Here is an 11,601-nt window from a genome sequence, read left to right as displayed (position 1 = left end):
CCTGTATGAGCCGGGGTCTAAATGCGGTTTATTCTTCTTCAGGATAACTATAATATTAGCTCCGGCCCATGATAGTGGTATATTTTCCCCCCTCTGTGCATGACTTAAGATTTCCAGCATATCAATCCCCAAAGTGTCCCAAAAAGTCCTATAAAATTCCGCCGGAATTTGGTCAGGCCCTGCGGCCTTCCCCGAGGGTAGTTTCCCTACTGCATTGTGTACTTCTCCCAATGTTAGTGGTAATTCCAAAGCCTCTTTATCCTCCACATTCAATTCCCTATGAGGAATGTCTGCTAAGTAGTCCTCTATCTCGTCTTCCCTCGCTATCAAATCTTGATCATATAGCTCTGAGTAGAATTCCCTAAACACCTCCCTCACATCTTCTACCTTTGACACAACGTTCCCCCCTTTATTCTTAATCTCTTTAATTTCCCCTGCTGCCAAGTCTTGTCTGACGCGGACTGCTAGCATATGACCTACCCGTTCATTAAATTCATAAAATTTTTCCTTTTTTGTTAAATAATTACTCGCCGCTTTGTTTGCCAATCTTTCACTAGTCTCTGCCCTTTTCAATTCTATCTCTAATAGGATCTCCTCAAGGGGTTCTTGATCTATAACTGACTGTATGAGCTGTTGTTCTAGCTTCATTAAATCCTTTAGCCTATTGGTTAATTCTACTTTTTCTTTCTTGCTCCTATGTAGAGTATACGCCAGTGTTTCCCCCCTAATCCCTGCCTTGAATGCATCCCAGACCACACCTATGGATGCCGTCCCTCTATTTATTTCCCAGAATTGCCTGATCCAGGCCTTCATTCTGTTGACATAATCATCTTCTTTAAGTAGCCCTCTTTCAAATGTCCAATTATATTCTTTGTAAATAGAGTTGTAGTTCTGAGAGATAGGAATAGTCAATACCAGTGGATTGTGGTCTGAGAACACCCGTGGTAGCTTTTCTATTTTCAAGTCTGGTATTAAAGGACTAGAGACTAAGAAGTAATCCAACCTAGCTATAGCTTTGTGGGGAGCAGAATAGAAGGTGCTACCTGTTCCTATAGGATTGTGTGCTGACCACGCATCTACCAGCCCGTTGTTCGCCATTAGATTAGAAATAGCCCTCCGTGTTTTCCTCTTACGATCTCCCTTCATCCTCCCTCCCGACATACCCAACCCTGATAGCCCATTAATATTAAAGTCCCCACATAAAATCACTGGTTCTGGCCATAGTGCCAACTCGGTATCTAGAAACTCAAAAAGATCAGGCACATCTTCATTAAAGCCATATACAGAGACAAATGTATAATGACCTCCAGCAGCTTCCCCTTCCACCACCACCCATCTCCCTTCGTTATCTTCCCTCTTTCTCTTTACTGTAACAAAACCTTTTTTTGCAAATATGGCCACCCCTTTCGTTTTTACATCTTGCTGCGTATATGCTAAGACTTCATACCCTAACTGATCCATGAGATATTTATCTTTCCCTCTCACATGCGTCTCCTGGAGACAAATAATATCCAATTTTAATAATCTGCACAAGGCAGCGACTTTTTGCCTTTTCCCACCATCGTTCAGACCACAAATATTTATGGTAGCAAGTCTTATCGCCATCTGCCCCGTGAAAATGAGCCCACAATCATTTTCCACCGAATATTTACTGCCACCTGATTGTTCCACAGAGTATTTACTGTCACCTGATTATTCCTAAACATCTTCATAGCTTGTGCTGTACATTCCCTTAATTCTTCACCGTCCCGCCCCCCCACCACCCCCAACCCCCCCTTAACCCCCCCTCCCTTACTGTCCCCCACCTGTCACAGGCAAATAGGTCAATCCTGACCTATGTGTGGCTGCTTGCTGCTGCAGTGTCGCCTCCTTCTCCCTTCTCCCACCCGCCCATCCTACCCGTGTAACACCATATTCAGTACTTCCTTATCTTTTTCCATATGACCCTTATGCTGGTTCAAAATCCTTACTCTTTTTGGCCTTTTGCGACTCTGTAATTTCTGTGAGGTATTCATCTGCCTTTATCTCCGAAAAAAACATTCTGATGCGCCCCCCTGTGATAACTTTCAGCTTAGATGGATACATCAGATAAGCTTCAGAGCCCTGGCGTTGGAACGGAGTGATTAGTTGCCTAAGTTTCCATCTCCTTTCCACAGTTGTGTGGCAGAAATCTGGCCTAGTGAAGAATGTAACCCCCTCAACCGACCTTTTCTTATCTGGTCTAGCAGTCTCCATAACTTCCTGCCTAGCCAGGAAATTTCCCAAAAAAACTAGCATTGCCCTGGGTAAGACATTCTGACTAGTACCCCTTGTTTTCTTCTGTGTCATTGGGAATCTGTGCGCTCTCTGAACTTCATGCTCCCACTGCCACTGTGCCTCTGGGTATGCGCCTTTCAGTAGTTTAATCATGAAGCCCCTTGGGTCACTTCCTTCCACTCCTTCCTCTAGGCCCAAAAATCGAAGGTTATTCCGCCGCTGGCGGTTCTCGAAGCCCTCCAGCTTCCACTGTAAGTCCTCGATCACCTTTCCTTGTTCTGCTTTAGAGGCCTGCCAGTCTGTAACCTCGTCCTCCAGCCTCCCAGTTCTCTCTTCGACCTGTTCCACCCTACCTTCCACCTCTTCATATTTTCTGTTCATTTTCCTAATACTTGTTTGTATTTTCTTGGTATCTTGTCTTGCTCTCCTACTCTCCATGCGAGCCTCCAAATGCATTTGTTTCAACATGGTGAACATCCATTCCAAAGTTGCTTGAGGTGGTTTATCAGTAGAGCCTTGGGAGGCACTTAAAGAATAATTCCCAGGAGCATCAGCTAAATCATGTTCCTGATACAGTTTAGAGGTGCTGCCATAGTCCCATAACAATCTCATATTTGTGCTTGATGCTTCTCTGTCTATGTCTCTGTCTCTGTCTCTGTCTCGCCTTATCATGGTTCTTCTTCTTTTCTTTTTCTGTGTTTCCTTACTTCTAAGATCACTCAGGTGGGACCCTTCTGACTCCGTCCCCGATGAGAGGTCTGTAGTGATGCCCTCCTCCTCTGAGCCCAGTAAAGAGGACTCTGAGCCCTCAGTCACAGAATAGAATTTTTCCCCTTCAGGAGAGTGTACTCTCCTTCCTCTAGCCCCCTTCGCTGTGCGGCTCTCAAGGCTTTTTAGGCTGCCCCAGTTAGATTGCCCTATAATGTTTTTTCCCCCCTCTCCAGGCGTGGGCGCTAGGTTCACTTCCAGCAAGGCTTCCAGCATTTGGGCGTTGTTGGTGTTTACCATTTCCTCTGTCACTTTCATCTGCCCACTGCTTAGCCCATCGCTTGGCTTACCCGCTCTGCTCCGGGACGCGGCCTCTGTAACCTCTGTATCCTCTGCGTCTATGTCGGGAATCGCACCATTCTCCTCGGCCGTCTCCTCTCCCTGGGTCGCTCCCGCGTGAAGCGTGTACGTCTGCGGCCCCAGTTGCTTAGCAACCGCCGTGCCTGCGTCCTCGCGGGCGGCGAGTGCAGAGAGCTCCGCTTCCGCGTCTGCTTCCATACGAGAGATCGGAGTGTCTTCAGAGACCGAGATCGTCGGCAGGATTCTACCCGCAAAGGCCTCCGTGACGGTAGATTGCCGTAACTCCTTCCCAGAGACAGGTACTGTGATTGTGTGTGTCGGCGCACCGCCGTCTGACTGTGAGCGCCTTTGTTGCTGAATCAGCCCTTTGTTCCCCGAAGCTCCCGCTTGTGCCACCGCCTTGGGTTCTGCTTTCTCCTTTACTTTTAAGGCTTTCTCCGATTTCTCAGCTTTTTTGGGCAGAGTTTTTAGGGCAGCGTTACTTGCTGCTGTCGTTCCTCGCTTGGTCGATGCTGCAGTTTTTGGGATTGCTCCCGTACGTTGTGCCATTGTTAAAATTGTAGAGATACCTTGAATGATTCCCCTAAGGTGATCTCCGTAGTAGCGATGCAGAAATGTGAGCGCCTTCTGTAGGGCCTTTTTGGCGCTCAAGCTTCTTGGTACAATCAGCATACTTTTGCACGAGCTTTCCATGGACTGCCAGCTACATCTTCGATGGGTCCAGGAGAAGGAGTCAGTGCGACTGCACCCTACAGCAGCCTAGCGGCCATCTTGCCTCCGGAAGCAACCACCTCCCCAGGGTATTTGTTGCGCTATAAAAATTTCGAAAAAATAGGCCATGAATGTGACTAACCGATTGATTGACCTTCGGTGGACATTCCAAATGCTTTTATTCAAGTGAGATATCTAAAATAAAGTTTTCCCTTAAGAATGATTTTATTTTATTTTTCTCTTTTTTTAATATTTTTTAAAAAACATTGTCATTTTTATTTGGGTCCAAAATGTGCATTACAAATACATATATTCAAATAATTTTTGTCAGGAACCAAGCATAAATACAATAATTATAAATACATATTTCATATCCTAGTATACGTCCAGGGCAAATGGAAAAGCAAACAGTATTCTCAATAAATAGCTGTAAACAAAGAGGGTAACAACGCACTACATACCATAAATACAGTTGCCATGAAATCAAGTAAGTAATCATTCATAAAGTGCAAAAAACATAATATGGCAGAGGTAAACAAGCAGTGTAGTCAAAATATTCAATCAAACCATTTTGTCCCCAAAGTTGCTCAAATTTCTTGCGTATAATTCGTGTTGCATATAATTGCTCGCCGATTCTAACTCAACCCATTTTCTGTAACCAGTCCCTCACTGTTATTGTGGGGACTAATTGAGTTCACCATTTTTGGAGCAATAGGGACCGAGCTATGGTCGTTACTATAAATAATAGCTTTATCCATTCATTATGTAGTCCAAGTGCTGGATCCTACCCCAAAACATTCAACCAAGTAGTTGGGACTAAATTGAAATGCCCTTCCATCACAAGATATTGGAATATTTCATTCCAAAATCCCTGAATGGATGAAGAACGCCCAATTACATGTGCCCAATTGGCGAGCGACCGATCTGTGCATTGAAAACAGTGGCCTGGCAGACTGGAGTTAATTTGTGTTAAAAAGGACGTAGTTCAATATAGCAGCCATTTGCTAAAAAATAACATTTAACGCCAATTGGCCCCTCTCAGCATGCTAAAATTCAATATATTGACTTCCTCCCACTTACATCTTAGCCCCTGGCTTTTCATATAGACCATCTTCCATTAGTGCGGAGACCTCCTTCCTGCTACCAAGGATCTGACCTATATCTAGGTTACAGAAAATTGGATCCAGCGTTCTAAATGAACCCAGGACGAGAGAATCGTCTTGTATAAGCTGTCGGGCGTCCGCTATATTTAGCCATCTTTCCTCCGAGAGAAAATCCGAAATATTCCTATATCACGCTTTTGCCCACTTTTGAACATTTGTGGGGGCAAGATTCACCCCGGGTCCCATGACTGAGACAGCCAGAGGTGTCCCCACATTATTATAAGGAATAGAGGGGCATATTACCAAGCAATAGCGATAATTATCGCTATGCATGGTTAGCGGCTAAAATTATATCGCCGTGCTCCGACGATTTTTACCGCTGAGATACCTTGATATTATCAAGGTTTATCTCAAAAGCGGTAAAAATCCTGCTAAATGCATGGATATCGCTGAAAAATCAGCGATATTCATGCATTATCGTGACAATGCTCTTATCCATGTTATCCACCTTCCATTGGATAACATGGCTAACAACTGCTCTGGGCAGGCGTTAGCTTTTGGAGATAATCGCGCTTTGCGCGATTATTTCCAAAAGTAGGTAATAGTAGATAGCGATGTTAGCGACTGTTTCCAGTCGCTAACATCTTGGCACGCCCACTTTGCATGTCATTAGCGATAAATATCACTGACATGCAAAGTGGGCCCCTAAATGCCCGCTAACGCCTATTAGCTGTCGCTATCTGGTGTTAGCAACAGCTAGGTAATAGGGCGATAAAATTATCGCCGCTTTAGTGGGAAAAATTCCCGCTAAAGTGGCGATAAGACCCTTGGTAATATGCCCCAGAGTATCTCCTGTAGGGATCCCCTCGCTTCCAGAAAAAACACATCAAGCTCTTATATCAGACTTTTTCAGGTGACTTTACTACCTTCACAACATCCCAAATATGATAGTCTTTGAAGATCAGCTGCATAAAACTATTCATAAAAATACCCTTGTGAAGTTTTGAATTGAACATGGATCTTTTCTGTGCAAAATAGTCATCCTTAAGGTTGGGAAGCACCAGCCCTTCATTCTCCTGTAGGTCATATAAATTTCATAGTGCTACTCTGGTCACTTTTTTTGCCAAATAAATGATAAAACAGAAACTCCACAGATTTTTAAAAAGGTAAGGAAGAACACATGGAATAGCCGAAAACAGAGAATTAAACAGTTGAAGAAGCGACATTTCAAACAGAAAGACTCGCTCTAAAATAGTTAGCGGGTACGAATTCCACTGTGAGAATAGCTCTTGTACTTTTAAAAGGAGAGGGGTAAAATTAAGATTGGATAGTTCCTCAACCTTTAATATGAATCTGAAACCCAGATATCATTTGCGCTTTGAATTAACACATGAGACAGTGTCCGGGGGTAGAATATTAGGATCACCGCCGCAAAATATTATTTCTGTTTTCTTCCTAACAATCCACCCTCCAAATTTCTCATATTGTGTGAAAATCTCTAAAGCCTTCTCTTCGGTCTCCTTCCTACTGTCCAAAATTAACATGATATTGTCAGCATATGATTTTATCTTACCCATCTGTGGCAGAGGAGGGTGTAGGAAAGTGGGGTTCTGTTGCAGCAACCCCCCCTCCCACTTTTTGACTGACTACTGATGCACTTTTTCTTGGTGTGCCCTGTGTCCCTGCCAATCAGGTTCCTAGGGCCTGTGTTCTTTCCCCAAAACTAACCAAATTGGCATCTCTGGCCACAGGGCAGCCCCTGTTAAATGGTACCACACGTACCCAGGGCACACACCTATTGTGCCACCCTTAGAGGCCCTGTACCTTTACACATTATCCAGATTCCCTATTAAATGTCAAGCTTTGAGTGAAATCACAAGATATAGTTATATGAGTGAAAGTTCTGGAGTCTGCGGTCAATGACAAAAGTCTGCCTCCCAGCATTTCCAACCTTCTCCTAATTAAAGCAGCACTGTACCTGAGTGAATGGGCTTGTCAACTGTGACAAGAAAGGTCCATTCGCATTGTGGAGCTGCAAAACTTTACATTAATTCTTGGGTTATGAGTAGCTGTGCTATTTATGCCTGAGGTTTCCAATCCCAGACCTTTCTGAAAACTCGGTACCCCTGGCAGTCCAAGGTGGTGTGGCATCTATGTATCCTAATTAATGCTTCTCCCATGAATGCCAGGCAAATTACATAACTTTTCCTAAAAACACCCACCGTTCACGCACTGGCTATTGCTACAGTATTTGAGCCCATATCAGCAAAACACTTTTCAGAGCTAGACACCAGGGTAGTGCAAGGTGGTGTAGTTTGCATGAATTCTACATAGTATTTAACTTCCCTGACAGTCACTGAGAATGGACTGCCAAGATGATTAGCCGTGCGCACTGACTTTTGGAGCGCAAGACACTGTTGTTGAGTTAAGGACAAATCAGACACCAGTCACCAGTGTCTACATAATGAAAGCACATTGCCACTCACTGCCAGGAATTAGAGTGACAGGTAAGATAGTTGGGATGGTTAGGAAGGTGTGTGGAGGACCTGATGGGATATGGAGTCAGGGCAAACACTCCTCATCCCAAACAGCACAAACAGACCACCATGAACAATACTTACCTGATGGAGAGTGGACATCTACTGAGAAAAATGGCTGACACTGTGGACTTGTGTCTAGACAATGACTGGCTGCTGGGAGTTGTAGACAATTAAACACTAGTTGTCAGTGTCCAACAACTTGCATGGACATTCACACTAACTGTCAGGGAAGCTGAGTTACAGGTAGGCTTTTGATGCTGCCTGGGAAGGTGTGGGTGGGACACGGCCTGATGTGACTTGTTGCCATTGCAAATACTCATCCTCACACCCAACCATGCCAACTTCTCTGGGCCTATGCTTAACTTACAGTGAGGGGAAGTGTACTGACAAGGTGCCTTACATTGCTGTGTTGATCTTGAAACCAACTCCCATCAAGGCCCTGTGCACAAAACAACATGGAACTGTGTCAGCCATCTTGTCAGTACACTTCCATTCACTGTCAGATAGTCATTGCCACAGATGAGCTGGCTGTGCTTGTTGGGAGGAGGGGTGTTTGCCCTGACTACATCTACCATCAGGCTCTGGCCTCCACACATCTTCCTACTTAGGTCAAATAGCTTACCTGGGACTCTGCTTACCTGACAGTTAGTGGCAATGCGCTGCCAGGATGGCTGACACTGCTGCTTGGAGTCTGGAGCAGAAGGCCTTGATGGGCATTGCAGTCAAGTCAAACAACAAGCACCAGTGTCGGGTATCTGGCTGGGATATTCTGGATCACAGTGAGGTTAGCATAGTACATGCTGGGCTGTTTGAGTTTGAGGGGAAGGTGACGTAGGACAGGGCCTGATGCGAGTTGTAGCTATTGCAAAGACTCCTCCTCCCATCCAGACTAGGTAACTCCCCTGGGCCTAAGCCACCCTCGCAGTGAGTGGAAGTAGACTTGCAAGATGTCTGACACTGTTGTATAGTGTTTGGAGCACAGGTCCCTGATGCAGTGGGCTTCAAGTTCAACGCCATGCACCAGTACCAGCCACCTTGCCTCACACTTACCCTCACTTTGAGGTAAATATAGGCAGAGAGGAGTCAGCAGGCCTGGGTGGGAGGAGGTGCATTTGCAATGGCTACAACTCACATCAGGCCTTGCAATACATACACTATTTCCACCCAGCCCAACAAGCCTACCAGAAACTCTGCTTACCTGACAGTGAGTGGCAATGTACTAACAAGATGTTTGGCAATGTGGACTGGTGTTTGGACCCCAAGTCCCTGTTGGGATTTGTGGGAAAATCACACACCAGGCACAAGTGTCACACATCTGGATAATCCATTTCCAATCACTGTCAGAAAAACACCTGTACCGGAGTGCAGCAGACCTTCGTGAGCGGCTCCCCCGTTTGTTCTGATCCCTTGACAAAGGCGCTGGCTTGCGCCGAAATGCATTGGGAGGCCATTGGAGGCCAGTTTTTTGGCGACTAAATGAAAGAAATAAAATGATCAATCTTGTTGATGGAGACATTTAATGTGGAGTAACATTTGGATGTCGTTTTGAACTATGGACTACAAATAAAGATAAAATTATCAACTATGTGTAGAAGTGTCTGACTCAGAAACATGTAGCATGTGAACAAAGGGACTGTCACCAGGTCATCCTTACTATTCAACTCTCATGAGAAGGTGAAGATGTGGCTGACCATTGCCAAGAAGGAGCGTGATGTGCGGGGTGCATATCGTCGCTTCAGTCGTTGCCGCAAGAGGTCGCAGGACCTTCGTGGCTGGGCTAAATAGATAGCTGAGGTCCAGCTGGGCCTGTCGCAATCAGGGAAGCGCGGTGGCCGGCGAACCCTGACCCCCCACAGACTCCGCATCCTAGCGGTAGTCTTCCCTGACCTGGATGGGCAGTTGAAGGCCAAACAGCAGCAAGGAGGGAGTGAGTATGGGCCTTGTTGCACTTCTATCTTTAATCATGCATGTTGTAAGAACTTAGCTAAAGTTTTTGTTTCAATATAATTGTAATTACCATCATAAATATAGGATGTCGATATTTTTTACATCGATATTTAATAGTCAATATTGTGGTATGGGTATATTTTAGGTGTCGATATTCTCTCAGTGAACCGACCACACTAGACTTCCCCATTTTTTTCCTGAAGCCTGCAGATTCTTGAACTTTACTTCACAGAAATGTGAGCAGATACCGTAATTTTAGCCAATGCATGACATTTTCCGGGCATTCTTGGAAGAGAGAAGAAATGTGATCAATGCAGGCCACACCACCCTTGACTCCCCTAGCTCTATAGCTTCTTGAAATATTTAATGTCGGTAAGCTTACCTGGGTGCCAGCTATCCGCAGGCCCTAATACCACAGCGACCCACATTCCCAGAATGATTGAAATTCAAAGGAAAAAATCTTTATTTCCATCTGAATTTTGGGGCGTTTCCCGTTCCTGGGTGACAGGCCCACCCACACAAGGAAATGGCTGTTTTTATTAGGAGAAAGGTGAGAATGCAGTGCGGTAGGAAGGTTGTCGATCCCCTAAGAGCCTGGAACTTCCCCTCACAGAAATTTAAGGAAATTCTGTGATTTTGGCCAAAGTTGGACTTTGCAGGGACTCATGTGTGAGGAAAAGTAGTGGAATCCTGGTCTCTCCTGGGAGTTTAGTTTTACATATTTCTGGGGTTGAGGAGCTATCATGTGTGCCAGCTCAAATTCCACAGCTTCCCCCATCCGAAGAATTGATGTAATTCAAATGTCAAATATTGGTGTCAGGAAGTGCCTGGAAATCCTTTTGGGTGATTAGTGCGTTATACAAATTGACATAACATAACATGAGGGGGCATATTATCTAAGAATTGCGATAAATACGTTTATCGCTCAAAATCCTATCGCCATCTATCGCCGATTTGCATCGGCCTGTTAGCGGCGTATTATCAATGCTCAGCTAACAGGCGATGTCCAAACCGGCGATAGATGGTGATAGTGAACATTAGCGCGTGAAAACAAGCGATGTAGCAATGTTTTCACGTGCTAATGTTCACCTTGTGAATATGGGGGGTAGATTCAGCATTGCAACCCACCCCCCCATGCAAAGTATGGCTAAGACCCAAAAATAGCAGCCGTTGGGAGACCTGCGATAAACGAGTTTATCTCAGGTTTTTGTCTCCCAACGCCTGTCATGGGCTGCCTTGAAAATAATGCGTTCCGACCCCCAACTACATTTTACATGTAGGTGGGGTGGGAACGCCAACTTTGCATGTTTAGCGATGTTTGTCGCTGACATGCAAAGTGGGGGGTATGAGGCTTGAGGCAGGCGTTAGCATGCCCTTGTTGATAGGGCGCTAGAAGTATTGCCGCTTTCTCGGCACAATTAGCCGAAAAAGCGGCGATACTTCACCTTAATAATATGGCCCGAGGTCTTTTCATGCTTTCCGTGTGCTGTGCAATAGCCGCAATCAGACATGCAGGGTACCGTTTGCATTAAGAGAAGTGTGGGGATGCAGAAAAGGAAGAGATTCGTTATCAGCTAGTGAATTTCTCTATTGAATTTCTCTACACTAGTGGCTTCCAAATGTAAATCAATAAAACATTTTGTAAAACGCCTTCGAAATCACCAGACATTACGGGTAATTCCAAAAGCAGATGCTATGAATAAACCCTGCTCCTAAACTAAGGCGCTTGGGCACATTTCAAAGATACAAGCTGTTCCTTCGTCCCATTTTTTATTCATTGGGTTTTACTTATGAATTGATGCATGATGGGAACACAAAGAGAAATCATCATAAGCCTCATCTCGGCTGATGGCCCGGCCTGCGGTGTCTTTTTGAACAACCATTAAACACTGTGGGGGTCATTAGGATGGCGGGCGGACCCCCCCCATCCTCCCGTGGATTGGGACCACCCGCAGAGATTAGGATGCGCCCACCAC

Source organism: Lissotriton helveticus, chromosome 11 (assembly GCF_964261635.1).
Source record: "Lissotriton helveticus chromosome 11, aLisHel1.1, whole genome shotgun sequence".
NCBI classification, from domain to species: domain Eukaryota; kingdom Metazoa; phylum Chordata; class Amphibia; order Caudata; family Salamandridae; genus Lissotriton; species Lissotriton helveticus.
The sequence above is the reverse complement of the archived record's forward strand: the minus strand, read 5'-3'. Positions refer to the sequence as shown.